At 41.7% G+C, this 17,852-nt stretch overlaps 1 long non-coding RNA gene across 1 annotated transcript; it reads left to right on the forward strand.

Moving 5' to 3' along the window:
- Positions 1-7,186: 7,186 nt before the first annotated feature.
- LOC309530267 lies at positions 7,187-13,940 on the forward strand. Its single transcript, XR_014218742.1, has 3 exons — positions 7,187-7,284; positions 8,848-9,277; positions 13,243-13,940. It is a non-coding gene; the product is annotated as an uncharacterized lncRNA (long non-coding RNA).
- Positions 13,941-17,852: the final 3,912 nt, after the last annotated feature.

The following is a 17,852-nucleotide window of genomic DNA, read 5'->3' on the forward strand; positions in this document are numbered from 1 at the left end:
CCTGATGAGAGGTTTTCAAGTTTGTCAGTCCACAAAGTCTTCTTTGAGAAGAAAGAAAAACAGTGCTTAAAGCCAGAAAGATCTTTCTGATATATTTGAGAGCCAGTGTGGTGTAGTGGTTAAGAGTAGACTCATAATCTGGTGAACCGGCTTTGCTTCCCTGCTCCTCCACATGCAGCTGCTGGGTGACCTTGGGCTAGTCACACTTCTCTGAAGTCTCTCAGCCCCACTCACCTCACAGAGTGTTTGTTGTGGGGGAAGAAGGGAAAGGAGAATTTACTAAACAATACAAAAACTGAATTATAGCCATTCTTCATCATTTGTATTTCTCGAAATTTTGCAGTGCAGTTCTCAAACCAAGTAATGTGTACAAAAATGCATATACTGGGGTAAAGTATGCATGAAAATGCTTATCAGAGAATTGTAGCATTGGAAGGGACCCCAAGGGGAATCTAGTTCAATCTCCTACAATGCATCCATGACAGACGGCCATCCAAGCTCTGCTTAAAAATCTCCAAGGAATGGGAGTCTGCAACCTCCCAAGGGAGTCCATTCCACTGTCAAACAGCTCTTAAAGCCAGAAAGATCTTTCTGATATATTTGTATAAAATATTGGGGGAAACTGCTACAGAAAGTAATGTCTATTGAGCAAAATTGCATACAATTACATATCTGTTAGGATAAATTCACACAAACACGCTAATGCTTTTTCATGAAGTCTCTATATATGAACCCAAACTGAGGTTGGAATGTGGATAACTGAACTTACTCATTTGCCTATCCCTACTTGTGATCAATTAATCAAAACATAGTCCAACTGCTCATCTATGGCACTACTGGGATATGGTAAACTTCCTAGTAAACTTCCACCCACTATGGATGGACTACAAAAACAGGAGTGGAGGATGGTGATTGCTAAGCATTTAGCAGGCTGTGAACATGGCTGCGGGTTACATTTAGGTTCGTCACCATTTTTCTAGGCCAGGCCTATTCTAAAGACGTTTATTCCTATAGTGGAACTTTCTGTTTTCTTTTGGTCACAGCAAACCCTCCATGGCAAATCACAAACTGATTTTGAAAAGTATCCTATATTTGAAAGGTATTTTGCAGTACAATCTCTCTTTATGAACATTCACTATGTGAAAATTCACTTATCCAAACACTTACCCAAACCTCACTATACACACCACTGATTCATATTTTTGAAGAGTGAGCATTTTTTTACATCTTTGATTGCCTTTTGCTGATTGAGGATGGGAGGGTGGGGAGTGATCAGACAAATCAGAGAGCATTCTTAAATGAGTTTTCCCGTGTCCCTCTCCCCCCCCCCCCACTTTTATAGAGGTCAAACCATATGGTCAGGAACAATTTTTTAAAATACCACAGGAATTGATGGAAATTGTTGTTTCATGATACAAACGCTTGCCTAATGAATGATTTCCAGGGAACACATTGTGCTCAATAAACAGGACCTGTGTGTATGGGGACGTTCAGGCATCATTAGCAAATGTATCAAGGAATTTATAGAACTAGGTGAACAGATTTTGGATCCTGGCACCTGTGTTTATAGTCTAAAAATATGATTCCCAAATGGCCCTTTGATGCTCTCATTTTGATGCCAGCATGTTGCTGGATTGCCCTCGATTTGCCAGTTTAAAAGTGGGTGGGAATCCTATCCTTGCAATAAGAGTCACTTACCTGTTTAAATGGTTCACTTACATTGCTTGATACTATTGTGGGGAATGAAGGGGAAATCTGTAAATCTGTAATTCATCTAAAGAGACAACCAAAATCCAAAGCGATGCTATGGGTGGAATTCAGTGTCACACTATTACAAACATTCCATTTGCTCAAGCATTTCAGCTGGCCAAAGGGAATGATCTACCTCCTCTTTCCTGTGCCCTGTTCTGTGTGCTCTCCTGTGTGAACCTCACCCCAGCCAATTTTGGGGGGACATGCGAAGGGAAGCTTTGTTGCCCAAGAAGAAGCCCCTGCACAGGGCTTAAGCTGGCAGTGTTCATTAGGTGAATCCTGTCTCTTTAAAATTAGTTTTTCTTTGGAAAAGAGACAAATATACCCCGAAGCATTTTGATTCTGCAACAGATAATGCATGAACAAACTTACAAAACTACATTTTTCTCAATTGGGGATAATTCAGCCTTAAACAGCAGAGTTGTATATACTTCTGCAGATAAAAGGAAAAAAATTACAGCATCACAAAGAGATTATAATGCAGCCAAATGATTAAAATGCTGGCAGCGCATCTTTTTTTTTAAAAAAAAAAGCAAATCAAATGCATTATGATATCATATTCAGTTTAATCACTGTTTATTTTGCATTCTAGGCTCAATAAAAGCAGAAAACATGCTTTCATGTAAACAATTAAGAGTTTGTAGTTACACATTTTATTAGTCAGGATTATTTAAACAGGGGTTCCTTTGCATAATCACCCAGGCAGGGTACCTAAAGGGGAGGGGGAGTGCCAAAGTGGGTCCCTGCAATGGTGTAGGGAGAGGGAGAGAGGCAGGAAAAACCCTGAAGCACACATGATAATACAGAGTTTGGGCATATGGTGGTGTAAAGCCTTGTCCACCAGAATCCCACACTCCCCCCATCCAGCTGGGAACTCTTGGTAGCAGAGAGAACATCATACAACTAGTGCCATTTGTTCAAAGGAGAGGGGCAGGGAACAGGCTTTAGAGGGCCAACACCTTCAGTTATATGAGCCCTCACACCTTGGCTTGGAAGATGGAAATGCATCAACTAAAGCAGGTGTGGGGAACCTGCGGTTCTCCAAATGTGGTTGGAACTACCATCTCCATCAGCCCCAGGAAGCATGGCCAGGCAAGATGGGAGTTGTAGTTCGGCAAGACCAGGAAGGCCAAGGCTTCCCCATACCTGTGATAAAGGAATAGCAGTATTCATAACACAAATAGGTTCTTCTTGGTGGCCTCATAACTCAGGATGGCTCAGTCAGCAGAGCATGAGACTCTTAATCTCAGAGCTGTAGGTTCAAGCCCCCACATGGGGCAAAAGATTCCTGCATAGCAGAGGGTTGGACTAGATGACCCTCCAACTCTGCAGTTCTATGATTCTATGAACATGCAGAAGACCAAAAGTTTCCCACCCCTGATCTAAAGCCACTTATAGTCATTAGACATTTCAGCATTCAGCCCAGCACAAGCCTCTGCTACCGTTCTAAGGATTAAAAGGAAGTGAGCGAGAGCACGGGGGCTTGGGTGCCTTGAGCTCAGGGAAGCCCAAGAGTAGAGAGGCTGCAGCCGGTGTCCTCAGAGACTAGGAAAAAGCAGGGCAAATGGATGTAATATATCATCCTCATTGCCATGCCTTGTTATTCATCTCTGCTCAGACATCTTCCTTCAGCCCTGTCTGTTTAGTGTATTTCACATCCATCCACATGTTCCTGATAGGTTAGGCTGCATATACAACATGGTGAGGCAAGGAGTAAGGCACACACTAACCCATTTGTAGCACAAAAATGTAGTTTTTCCTCAATCCCGAACAGTCAATACTCATCCTCAACATGCTGCTTGCAATCAAGATAATAATAATTTATTATTTATACCCCGCCCATCTGGCGGGGTTTCCCCAGCCACTCTGGGCGGCTTCCAACAAAACATTAAAATAAGATTGATTTGAGATATACATTTGAAGTGGGTGAGGACCCAAAACCATTTGATTAGGTTACCCATGTTTTTTCCTCCCTGCACATGCCCCAGGTGATTGAAGAAAGATGTACTGATTGTGATCTTAGTAGACACATCTCCACAATGTCACAGGGCAGGTGTGGTTAGACACGCACACATTTCCAGGACTGCCTAGATCTGTTTACAAATGGACATGCTGTGAGGAAATGCAGAATCAGCTTGTAATGAGCTTTTATTTTCAGGATGAAACAAATTTCTCAGGAAGTGCTTCTCATGGGCAAAAATTATGCAATAGATATAGGTTGTGTGTGGACCATGTGGAAAAAGGAATGCCTCCATTGACTCTAGAACAAAATGTGCTATGCAGCCTAAGAAAACAGAACATTATTGATTTTGCTAAATATTTTGAAATGTAGGACATCACTTGTAAGAAAGGAAATATAATGTTCAGTGAAGTGTACATATTATCAAAAATGAGTATTTTTAACCAAGAAGAATTCATTCCTAATTTCAAATGGGTAAATTAATAGTGGCGGGGGCAGGGGGATGGAACCCACCTGTCAGTTGTGGGTAGCCAAACCGCCATATGAAGCATGAAAAATAGGGAAAATAGGGTGGAACACGCCCTCAGCCACATTGTCTTTAATGATAATTACTTTAAAAGCAAACTGAAGTGCTGAGGAACAGGGTTTGGGTTTCGACATAGAAGTGATGTTTCTAGCACTTGAAAAATGGGATAACATAATCAAACAGTTATGCGCAGACCTTACCTTCATATAAATGAAATCTGAAACACTGCCCATGGTTTGATGATTTTTGCAGTATCAACTGCATCATTTCTATCTTTATAACTGTCTAACTGCTGCAATTTGGGCATTTTTTTTAAAAAAGCTTTTAGTCTGCATAATTCCTGGAAAGCGTGTTCTCCTTCATGGAGAGCACGTGTTGCGGTGGGGTCTGCTGAGCCACCCCTCTGTTACCAGGCATGATCTCTAAAGATGGCCTGGGGCAGTGATTGGTTCACTGGGTTGCTGGGGCAAAAGTTATGTTGCAATTTTGGTGGGAGGGGTAAAATGTTTAAATACTCTGCATGCAGCCTGGAGCTTTCTCTTTGCTGCGTGCAACGGATCACCCACCCACCCGCCCTTGAGTAAGGGGTTGTTGCATTGACCTTGCTATGCCTGTCATGGGGTCGTCTGCCGTTGGGGCAGGGACCTGGTAGGAATATTGTCCATCTGGCTGATTGGCTGGGCCATTTGGTTTTTGCCTACTGCGTAGCAAATCATCACAACTTGTAAGGTTGCGGTTAGGCATTGGTTATAAATTGGTGGAGGAGGGGTTAGGATAGGCTGGGCCTGCCCCTCCATGGTTGCTGCGGAAAGGGAATTCCGTTAAAGGAATCCTGGGGCTTGCCATCTTTTCGTCTAATCCCTGGAATGGGACTAGGGCCGGCAAGCCTTCGGGGAGCAGGCGGATGAGAACTGAGGGTCTGTGACTCAGCTCCATTTCTCCCCGACTTGCTTTCCCCCGCACTGTCTTTCGGTGGTGCCCGGAAGTCAGTTCTGTCCCCAGGCGGGGGGACAGATAGTCTTAACCAATGCCTAAACAACCACTCACGGTTTTATATTTAAATAAAGTTGTGGCCAAAATTATGCCAAAAACCTTAAACAAAAATTAAGTGTGCGTTGTGAGTTATTTGGGGGGTGGCTTGGGGACCTCAACACGCAATGGGTACTTTTGTGAATTGTAGCTTGTATTTGGTTGTTTTGGTCTAGGCTACTCTGAATTTATTCAGATCAAAAAAATTATAAATTGCTAACTGCATTGCTGAATGAAACACAGCCAGGCTATAAATCACCACTGATGGCTTTCTTTGCATCAAAAATAGGTCAGTTTCATTATTTATTTGTGATCATCTCTGCTGTGAAATTATATTGACAGAGAGCAAGTTAGATTACATAATGCACAACTAAATCCTTGTTCACTTCATTAAATTCTTCAGCTCAAAGAGTTTGCTATAAGTGAAATATTTTGAGATTTCCTTGTTGAGCACTGTATCTGGAAAAACGGTGATGGTATTAAGGGAGAGGCAGCGCTGGTTCAGCTTGCAGCATGGGTCTGGTTCACCTTTGCATGCTCATCATTGTAATACCATTCATGTGTGAATAAAACTAAGTTCATGTGTTGGGACTCCACCGAGTGCAGGAGCAGACACCCTGTACTACCCTCAAGTAAGAACAGAAACACTGCCAATCAGTGTCCCCAATTCAATCCATCTTTGACATTCTGGTCATCTATCAGATCAGATGCTACTGAGAGGTCCAGAAGTATGGGCAGAGTGCTACGTCGAGTAAGATTGTCATCTGGCCATCTACAGAGGCTTCTGTCCCAACCTACAGGTATGGGGTCAGATAATCTCATTCAGGAATTATAGTGCTCTGTATTCTGTTTCTTTGCTTGTTTTTTTAAAGATTGGCATTCACCTTCTTTTAAAAGTGTCTGTGCAATCCTGCATTTATGGTAGATTTGTTCGACATTGCTCTTAAAGATATGTAAGTGCCCAGGCAGCACATTGTGTGACCCATGAAAGCAACAAAATAACAAGACAGCACAACATTGGTGGGATAAAATCAGGCCAAATGTTTATTGACAGCAGCAGGCAGGGGGAATGTTGGCATGGCATTGGGTCCCCGGATCAGTTCATCATTCCATAAGCCCCATGTTGATGGAATGGATCTGCTGGGTTTGGACTGTCCCAAACCTGTATGATGGGAGCTGGCCAGTGTTGAACCTTGGTTGTGGTGCAAGCCAAGCAAGCAAGGTCTCACTGGGTGACCAGGATGCAGATTCCTACCAGGCAGATACTCTAACACAGAGCTAGGGGGTGTCGTGGTCAATCCTCCCCTCAGAGTCCATATGGGGGGCCCCCATACCATGCTGATCCTGCCCAATACCCTTATACAAACAATGTTCCTTGCCTAACAATGAAGCCATAAATTCACTGGGGTAAAGGTGAGGAAAAACCCCAACCAAGTGCCCATCAAGTTGAGAGGGAATACAATTGTTTCCAGACCTGTCCACCAATGACCCAAAATTGCTCATTGATGGTCCCAGCGCTGCCGGGCAAAGACATACTGCACTTATTGGGCACAGAATAAGGCTTAAGTGGTATACAAATGCCTTAAATTAAATACATATGCATAAGTCACAGAGATTTTTTTATATTTTCTGTGGCTTTCACTAAGAAACAACTTCTTATGACAGACCCTCCAAGTGTCCCTATTTTCTAGGGACAGCCCCAGATTTACAGAAGCCATCCTGGTTTCTGATTTGATCCTGGAAAGTCCCGCTTTTCCCTAGGATGTCCCTATTTTTATCAGCGAAATGTTGGAGGGTATGGAGTTATGTGAGCCCTGAATCAAGGAGATAAGTAACTATACAACCTTCAGAAGACATCTGAAGGCAGCCTAGCATTGGAAAGTTTTTATCTTTAATGTTTTCTTATGTTTTTATATATGTTGGAAGCTGCCCAGAATGGCTGGGGCAACCCAGTCAGATGCTGATGTTGCTGATGATGGAATACGACATCCTCTTTTCATCAGAGAAATGTTGGAGGGTAAGCTATGAATCCAGTTAAACAGCTTATTTTTATATTTAGGATAAAAGCATTATAGAGGTTTAGAATCGCTGACTTCAATCAGTCATTTTCAGGGGTGGTATGTCCCATTTCGCTGCCTGAGGTGAAATGAGAAGGTGCCTCCGCCACCAAATCCTCATTCCTCCTCTTCCCGGGTCGTGTGGCAGTGCCTATGAAGCAGCGATGGCAATGGGTTTTGGTGAGATCTCACAATATTTTCAAGAGTTCCTGTGAGCTCTCACAGAGCTGTTATGAGAGCTCATGGAGTGCATGAGATCTTGCGAGATCTTGGTGAGAAGAAGTCACTGCCACTGCTGCCACCCTGGCCATCTTAACAACAGCAGAAAAAAACAAACAAACACAAGAACTTCTTGTGTTCTGGTGAGTGCCAACTGCATTTGAATGGACATGTCACAGACAAGCAGGGGGTGGGAGGATCTTAATAGCGGACCTGAGTGAAGACTTCAGCTGTTTGTCTTCACAGGTCTGCTCACTGGGCATATAATAGGGCTTTCATACCTTGAAGAGCAAAAAAGAGGACAGCCCAAGTCGCTGCCAGCCTGCGCCAGGGAAAGAGGTGTGTGGGCATGGGTGGGGCCACCCCACGTGCCTCTTTCCCTGGCTTGAGATGACAGTGGCTGTAGTGTGCAGAGAAGCATAAGTACAAGCTAGTCAAGCCTGAGCTACTGCCAGTCCAAGCGGATGCAGGACTCCAGCACCTGCTTGATCTTTGATGCGATGACCTCACTCCGCTGCGGTGCTTCTGCTTCCAGGGCACAGTGCCCTTCCGAGCATGTGCGTGCCCCCCAACCCACCCACCCCCAAATTTAAAAAAACCCCAGACATTAAAAAAGTGAAAATGCCCAGATGGGCCTGTTGACCCTGGGTTTTCCCAGACATATGGCAACCCTAGCATATAATTCACCACTCTCCCACCCCATGTAGCATGTGGCCCTGCCCAAAGGTGGGCAGGCAGATTCCGTGTATGACCATGCTATGGAAATATTATATCACTGCATTCAGGGCCAGGGAGGGATTGACCTGCAGGTAAGTTGGGCCCATCGGGAGGGTTTTGAGTACCTTATAGCAATTGTCACCACATGTTGGTGGATAAGGCATTGAAATGGATTAAGCTCTGTGCCCGGACCCACAAACATTATTTTCCCCACAGCCCTGGGAGGCAGATGGCCTCCACTACAAATAATAATAATAATAATAATAATAATAATAATAATAATAATAATAATTTATACTCTGACCATCTGGCTGGGTTTCCACAGCCACTTTGGGGGCTCCCAATAGAATATTTAAAACACGGTCAAACATCAAACATTAAAAACTTCCCTAAACATGGCTGCCTTCAGATGTCTTCTAAAAGTCAGATAGTTGTTTATATCCTTGACATCTGATGGGAGGGCGTTCCACAGGACAGGGGCCACTTCCAAGAAGGCCCTCTGCCTTGTTAGCTCTTCATTCACCACAGTACTTTAACAGAACAGGATAAGATTCAATGGCCCATCTAATCTAGAATCTTGTTTTCAGCTGTAACCAGCCAAGTGCTTCTGGGAATCTCACAAAGAGGGTACAAAGGCAGGAAGACTCCATGTTGCTTTCTCCCAGCATCTTGTACTCAAAAGAACTGGTTCCTCTTAACATGGCAGTTCCATTTAGCTATCACAGATAATGTAAATAATACACTTCTACTCCAAGAAACCCAGAAACAGCCAGAGAAACTTAAGCTGTTCATTTAAAGACTAGAAGGAAATTGGCAGTATGTGAAAATCTGGACCTCCTATATTTGTTGAAAACAAAGTTCTGTGGATGTCACAGTGCTCTGAACAGCAGTTTAGAAATGAAGATAAATACCTGTGTCTGGCTTTTCACACCTGGAAATTCCTGTATTGCCTGATGCCAAGATTCAAGGCTTCAAGCAGGCATCCTAATGAGAAGGCACGCTGTGACAATCTGCTAGGTAAGCTACCGTATGCAGAGCAATTTCATTATTTTTAATGTATGTGCATTGCCTGTGAATACTGAAGGATCCTTTTTACTCCTAACTCATCAAATTCCGATGAAAAAACTACCACAGAAAAGCAAGAAAGAGAAACTCTGAAGGACAGAGACTTCTGAGCTTTCAATGTTTTAAACATATTTCCCAGAGTAATTGAATTTGACGATAAACATCAGGGACAGCCTTTTTATCCTCAATATTGCCATGCCTCTCTTACAACTTAAATCTTTTCTTTCTTTCTTTCTTTCTTTCTTTCTTTCTTTCTTTCTTTCTTTCTTTCTTTCTGGTCTCCTGGAGCTAGTAATCTGCTAATTTTTGTGACATAACAGTAGGGCACTGGAAGTGGTACGAGGAATACTTAACCTCTACCTGGAGTTACACATTAGTTCAATACATGGTTACACCACACCATTTCTAGCATGGCATTTGACAGTGTGATGCCTCAGCCGTGTCATCCATAAGCTCAGGATGTACAGTTATTGGTTAGGAATGACTGATTTTGCTGAGTTCCATTCATTTATTTCCCCTTTGGTTCTCTCAGACCCAGGTTCCACTCTTGAATTCCAGTTTAACTAGAGAAATTTCTAAAATTAAATTATAGAATTGGAGAATGCACATTTTCTGCAGCTTTCCGTTCTGCAGTACCTTCACTTCTCTTGCTTCTGTCCTTTTATGTAACTGAAGACAGGCACTTGCACACTAATAAAACATTGCAAAAACGGAGCAACATTAAAATGTTAATATGTATAATTGCATCCAATTTCACCTAGTTAAGGAGGAGTGCTTGTATTTAGTTGAGTGAAATCCCATTCAACTATATAGACATACTACATATGGGACGCGGGTGGTGCTGTGGTCTAAACCACAGAGCCTAGGGCTTGCCGATAAGAAGGTTGGCGGTTCGAATCCCCATGGCGGGGTGAGCTCCTGTTGTTTGGTCCCAGCTCCTGCCAACCTAGCAGTTCGAAAGCACGTCAAAGTGCAAGTAGATAAATAGGTACCACTCCGGCAGGAAGGTATACGGCGTTTCCGTGCGCTCTTCTGGTTTGCCAGAAGCGGCTTAGTCATGCTGGCCACGTGACCTGGAAAAACTGTCTGTGGAAAACGTTGGCTCCCTCGACCAGTAAAGCGAGATGAGCGCCACAATCCTGAGTCGTCATGACTGGACCTAACTGTCAGGGGTCCTTTACCTTTACTTTTACATATTAAGACTGAATTAGGTTGTTAAGTCAGTAGTTAATTTCAAGCAATAGAGCTAGGACAGTGGGTGGCAGCCTATGTGTATTTTCAAGATTTTGAATTCTGACCTCAGTGAAGAGGCTTTTACTGTTGCACGTAGTTAAGCACAGGAGTGGCCCAAGCCATTTTGCTGCCCAGGGTGAAAGACAAGCTGGTGCATTCCCCATTCTGTGCACGAAATCTGACTAGACTTGTAGCTGAACCATGTAGCTTCAGCACTCACGATAGAATAGAACCCTCCACTGCACCCTAGGACTGCAAGCAGCTAAGACCTCATGGCACACATTCCTAGCCACTATATGCCCCACAAAATTTGCCACCTGAAGCAGCTGCCACACTCTGAATCTTGGAAGGGCCAGCTCTGGTTAAGCATAAAGGTAAAGGGACCCCTGACCGTTCGGTCGAGTCGTGGACGACTCTGGGGTTGCAGCACTCATCTCACTTTACTGGCCGGCGTACAGCTTCCGGGTCATGTGGCCAGCATGACTAAGCCGCTTCTGGCGAACCAGAGCAGCACACGGAAATGCCGTTTACCTTCCCGCTGGAGCAGCACCTATTTATCTACTTGAACTCTGACGTGCTTTCGAACTGCTAGGGTTAAAACCCTATTTTTTACCAGATCATGGTAAAGTTATTCCGAAAATCTATTCCTTCAGACTAAGGGTTTGTGGGTGTTGAGATGTGGGCGTGAAAGAACCTAGCATGATCTTTTCACTGATTTACTTGGTTTTAGATGTGTTGGGATTTCATTCAAACATATAACTTGCTGTCTTGAAATTATACATCTAGATTTCAGGTCACAAACAAACATTTTTTCCAGGAGAAAACATGTGGAAGAACAGAGAGTTTAATACAGATTTGCTTTTCTGTTAAATGAACTTATGTTCAGATACAGTTTTAACTGTACTTATGCTAATGATTGCTAAAATATTTTCATGGGATGTGTGAAGCAGATACAGGGGGGGAAAGTGGTGAATTCAAAAATCTCTTTTTGAAGTGTTTGAGTGAAAAACACAAGGAAAAAAAATACTTTTCTATGTTCAAAGCATCCATCTTCAAATTACTGCACAGTTGAGGTTGTCATTAATCAGTGTATCTAGATAGCTTGTCATGTTTTATTACTTAAACCATCTGCAATAAATGTCACTCCATTCAACTGTAACATCAAAGTTTTATCTGGCACTTTTAAAAGGATGCTGTACCTTTAAAAAATAAGAAGTGAGCACACGGAGAACAAAAACCTGCCACTTCACTGCAGAGATTTGTGTTCTGTGCAGATCCTTAATGGTCTGCATGACTACAGTAGTTGCTTTATATCTAATTCGGCACTAATAAGTGTGAACTCACGGATAGATCAGAAGATTGCAATGCTAATTCCAAGCAAGATCCTGTCACATTGAACTGGAATTTAATTTAAGGAAGGATTATACATGGATTAACTGTCCTATTAAGAAGCCCAATCCCAAATTTATGTCTCCTATATCTCTCGTATGAGGTTATATTTCTTCATTAACATCACAAGTGATGTATCAAGAGATACAGATATTAGATACACCACATTTTAATATCATCCAGATGCATCTATATTTGGTTATAGATATTTTATTTTTAAAAAACTTTTATAAATGAATAATATATCAGCTAGATATCAAGAGAAGTATTAGCCTTTTACTTTATACATGTTGTGCTCATTGATTGTGGCACTGTGAGAAGGCAATGGAGAAGCACATTGGTGAGAAGCACTTAATTCACAGTGACTAGGAAAAGGGAATGCTAACAACAATCCAGGTATCAAGGTGTTTGTTGAGGCTTTCTGGGTAGTCAATAGAGGCTTAAATCAGGTTTATTTTTATAGCAGTGGGACAACCTTGTCTTTAAGACCCAACCTAGATGTGCTAATGGCAGACCTATCACTCTAACCAAGAGTCTCTTGCAATCATGATTCAAGTATGGATTGTTTTTCTCAGTTCATCATTGTCTTGAGCTCACTGATGGATAAAGATGAGAAATAAATTTAACAAACCACAGAATTGTAGAGTTGGAAGGATCCCTGAGGGTCATCTAGTCCAACTCCCTGCAATGCAGGAAAAATACCAATAAATAGCAGTGTCAAGGGGCATTTCCTAATTATTATTTTTTTGCTTTAGTTTTGTTGTATTTCTGTATTTATAACAAACATGACCTTCTGTAATAATTGCTTGTTAGTTTGGTAGCTCCTCTGATTTGATCATTTTATCTTTTTGCACTTTTAATAATTAAACTGCTTGGCAGGGGGTTGGACTCGATGGCCCTTGTGGTCTCTTCCAACTCTATGATTCTATGAAACTGTGTGTGTTTGTGCACACACATTTATATGGGGATGTAGCAAAAGCTCACATGGAGGAGATGTTCTTCTGAGGCTTACTTCTCCATAGTTTACCACTTAACCTCTTCTCCTTTCCCCTCTAACTGGATCTGATTCCAAAATTGAGCCTAGCTAGAGAGAAGTGCCAGGGGACAGGGTTGTGAAGAGATTTATGTTGGTCACAGAGTTAGGCCCCCCCCCCCGGCGCCCCATTTCTCATCACACTGACCTCACTTACACCTGTTTTATGCATGATTGGGTAAGGCCCACATTTTAAGAGATGGATCTGTCAATGTCAAAGCTATTTACTGACTGTATTCAGAACAAATCATCTTTCCCCCAGGGAGCTGCAATGCCTCATCTAGACACTGGACAAACCTGCATAGTTGCTGAATAATGGGCTTCAGACCATGACCTGGGCTCACTGCTATCACATTTAATTTGACTTTGAGATATTTAGAATAGAAAATGAGGTTTAATGGAATCTGCAAGCTGACAAGCAGTCAGAATGTAAGTGATTTTACATTTTACTGCCAATATACATTTTCCCCAGAAGTACTGGACTGACCACTGTTGAAAACAGAATCCTGAGCTAGGTGGACTTTGGTCTATCCAGCCATACCTTGCTATATTTTTTATTGTCTTTTGGACCAGATTGTTGGGTAACAATGGGCACAGGATTTTAATAGCAGTTACAGTGATTTCGTTTGCCCTTGGAGTGATCTTAGCTTTGAAACTTGCTTTATACGCAGGCATACCAGCAAGTTGAATGTTGATTCACCTATCCTGCCCCCCAAGAAAAAAATAACAACAGGGGGCTCTCTTCCTGTGTGTGTTTGTTTCCAGAATAGTTATAAAATCAGTGGGAGGCTGGCTGTTGCTGATGTCCCTGGTGCTTACCAGTAGGCAGACTTCACATAAGCATTTTCATGATTTACACTGAACCACAGTGAAAACCAGGAGAGCATGCATTAGGATGGAAATAAATTTATTAACATTTGACTTCAATATTACATTCAATATTTTCAAAACTTCAACGTTTGTTGGGTTTTGGTATGGTTTATTATTATTTTATTGCATTTTCAGCTGTCTTGAATGCTATTGTATGCTGAAAAGGTGAAATGTAAATTATATTAATATTAAAACAAAGAAACAAGTTGTTATATTGTCTTTGCCCCGAGTGTCATTCCTAGGGATCTTGAGATGAGTTTCATTGTATAAAATATTCTAACTGGATCAGCTTCCAAAGAAAATTTGAACTTTTTTGGCTAGAATAAATAAATAAATAAATATTTATTTCATTAAAAGAACTTACCTATATATTGTCTTACATTTCAAAAAGTACTACCAAGGCTATTCACAAACAAAACAAGAACAAAATATCAGAATAAAGCCAGATCAATAGAACAAAATAATAAGATCAATTGCAATGAATGGGTATCAATAGTCAGGGAAGTGTCTCGGTAAATAGATACTTTTTGAATTGTTGACTGAAACATCATACATCTGGAATCCACCTGATCTCCTTGTCATGTGACTCATCAGACATGAATCATAGACCTCAAGGTGATCAAATAGTCCCAGGTTGGCAGCCAAAAGAGTTGATTTATTAAGCTCCTCGGGGGCATTTGCCTGGTTTTGGAAAATACTTCTCCTTCTGACTACATTGCAGTTCTGCACAATTGTTGATTCACCAGTCTGAATGCATCCCACTAGTTCTCTATGGTGGTCTGTTAAATGCTTGACAAACCCTCCCACCCATGCCATGCGCTTGCGGTTCCAAGGCTGCAACAAGGGAATGAGGTTCTAATGCGCTGGAGGCATGTGTTTGGACTAGGTAAGTTACAAGTTTTGCTGGCCTGCTTTAGCAGAATTGCACTGCTGGCAACTTTAAATCTATTTCTGAATCCCTTCAGACTGCAAAATCAATGCCATTATACATTTTATATATGTTTTTCTATTGGCAAACACTATCAAAGTGGTTGCTATCTTTCAATCTCACAAATTACAGTGTTTCTGGGGACAAGTTAGTAAATGCATTGAATTTTGGGATATTTCTCCTGCTGGGAATCCCAGAATGTTCAGGTCACAAATAGAGCTGTCTTTCCAAATGTGGCAAAGAAAATGGCAGGCTTGTTATTTCCACCACGTTGTATTGTTATTTTTGAAATTGCTAACGGGTCTGTTATGACATGTCAGCCTCAAGAATACTTTGCATTTAACAGAATTTTCTGACGTGTCTAGCGTGACAAAGAGAATTAAAAAGAGCTCCTGCACAAAATACTTTCATTTCTTTCCGACATCTCCTAACATATGAGAGGGATTGGTTGTCATGATGACCCTGATTTGCTAGATTAGAGATGAAGTTTCTTTAAATGAGCTGCCACTTTAAGGAAACACAGGAGATATTGAATAAAGTTGACTTTCTTTATGCTAACTAAGCCCCCCATACCCCATAATTGTAAAGCTATCTTCCAATGAGAATGCAAAGGCATTGCTTCCACACATCTTCCCTCACAGACGAGTGTGATGGGCAACTTTTGTTCCCAACATGTGACATTACCAAGCGGTACATCCATTTCCCCTTAGGAATGAATGACATCCATTCACACGCATAGGTGAGGGTGAAAGGTGTACTCAGGAAGAGCATTGGGCTGGAAACTAGACTTCTTCTCTGTTCCTAATGAACCCAGTCAAGAACAAGGGCTGCTACTCTCTTTGGAGTGTTCTATTTCTCATTCATAAGAGCGTGATGAAATACAAAAAGCTTGGCTGCACCACAAATCCAACTCAGTGGTGCAGTGTTGGAAAATGTTGATCACTTCTCCTACCTGGGCAGTTATCTTTCCACAAGGGCTGACATTAATGCCAAAATCCAGCATCACCTGAGCTCTGTGAGTGCAGTTTCTCCCAGTTGAAGTGCAGAGTGTTTGAGGACGAAGACATTCACAGGGAAACCAAAATGCTTGCTTACAAAGCTATTGTACTACCAACCTTAATATATGCTTGTGAAACATGGACCACTTATAAACGCCATCTCCAACTCCTCGGAAGATTCCATCAATAGAGTCTCCAAAATATTTTACACATCACTTGGGAAGACAGACGAACTAATATCAGTGTACTGGAAGAAGCAAAGATCAACAGCACTGAAGCAATGATTCTTCAACATCAACTTTGTTGGACTGGTCATGTTGTGCGGATGCCTGATGATCGTCTTCTAAAGCAATTACTCTATTCCAAACTTAAAAATGGAAAGCGTAATGCTGGTGGTCAACAAAAGAGGTTTAAAGACTGTCTCAAGGCAAATCTTAAAAAATGTAGTATAAACGCTGACAACTGGGAAACACTGGCCTGTGAGCGCTCCAGTTGGAGAACAGCCTTTACCAAAGGTGTCATAGGCTTTGAAGACACTCGAACTCAGGATGCAAGGGAGAAACATGCTAAGAGGAAGGCACACTTGACAAATTCACATTGTGATCAACTCCCTCCCAGAAACCAATATCCCCACTGTGGAAGGACGTGTGGATCCAGAATTGGCCTCCACAGTCACTTATAGACTCATTAAAACTGTGTTTATGGAAGACAATCGTACTCGGCTATGAGTGATCGCCAAAGAAGAAGAAGAAGAATGTACAAATGAGTTTTCAAGGGCAAGTCCTCAACCACCAATCAGATTTGTGGCTCTTCTATGTTAGCCTTTTGTGGTGTTGGTTCAACTAATCTGAAAAGGACATATTTTTAAAACAATGGGGACTAAAGGCCTAAAGCCAGTTGTTTGCCTAAGGGCTGTATATTTGCCACCCATGCTTTAGGTCCTCAATGTATTATGTTTGAAAGGAAAACTGTGAGGTTGAAAAATATATTTATTTTCTACTATGCTAAAGCAAGCTGATACCTTTTATGGATAATCCAAAGAAGGAGCAAAAAGGAACCCTAAGAAACTAGTGGTTCCTTTTTTCTTTTTCTTTATCCTTATGCTAGTCTTAATAAAATAACTTAATAAAATGGTGTTGTTGTGGTGGTTCCTTTTTCTACACTTCTAGGTCTTCTCCAAAGAAATGGAATTCACTCACCCTGTGTAAGAAGATGCGCATGTTCCTGCCTTTGAAAGAGAATTTACAACTGACTTTGGAGAATGAACATCTCAGTGCTTCAGACAAAATTTGTGTGAGGAGAGAAAATGGGGGTAACTTGCCTACCATTTTCCACAGCTCATGTTGAATGTTCCAATGAATATTTTCATCTGACTTCCAAGGAAGTTAACAGAATGGTTATAATGGGAAATAAAATGGCAAATGGGACTTCAAAAGAACTGGTCAGAAGCATAGCAGCTTTGATCTAGTTTTCCAGCAAATAGTTCTGTATTTCGTTTATTTACTCTATACAGAGTTTTAAATTATTTTTAAAAGTGTTTAAAGAGATCAGCTAGTGTTTTGTTCTATACATCAAGCACATAAGGACTGACCATATGCCAATGGGGCAAGTATGATTACTCTGTCATTTTGATTTGCACTAAATGATATGTCCAATGTGAAAAATGTAGCAGAAGAATGCTAATCCCTATGATAAGTGTAGCATGTAGACCAGGGATGGTGAACTGGTGGACTCCAGATGTTCATACAATCATAGACTCACAGAGTTGGAAGGAACCCTGAGGATCATCTAGCCCAACCCCCACCAACGCAAGAATATGTGACTGTCCTTTTGTGTTATTAGCACCACATTCTAACCAACCAAAGTATCCAACAGCAGGACTCCCATCAGACCCAGAGAACATGGCTAATGGTTAGGGAGGATGGGAGTTTTAGTCTAAGAGCAGTCAGAGGGCCTGGTATGGAGCAATTCCTGTATAAAAGTCCTAAAGAGCAAAGTGTTGAACCTGTTGTCTTTGGAGTGGTGTTATGCTAGCGAGTGAAGTGAGAGTGTAGCACATTGGTTTTTGTCTGCACT

The sequence above is a fragment of the Podarcis vaucheri genome (genome assembly GCF_965113315.1).
Source record: "Podarcis vaucheri genome assembly, chromosome: 4".
Taxonomy (NCBI): Eukaryota; Metazoa; Chordata; class Lepidosauria; order Squamata; family Lacertidae; genus Podarcis; species Podarcis vaucheri.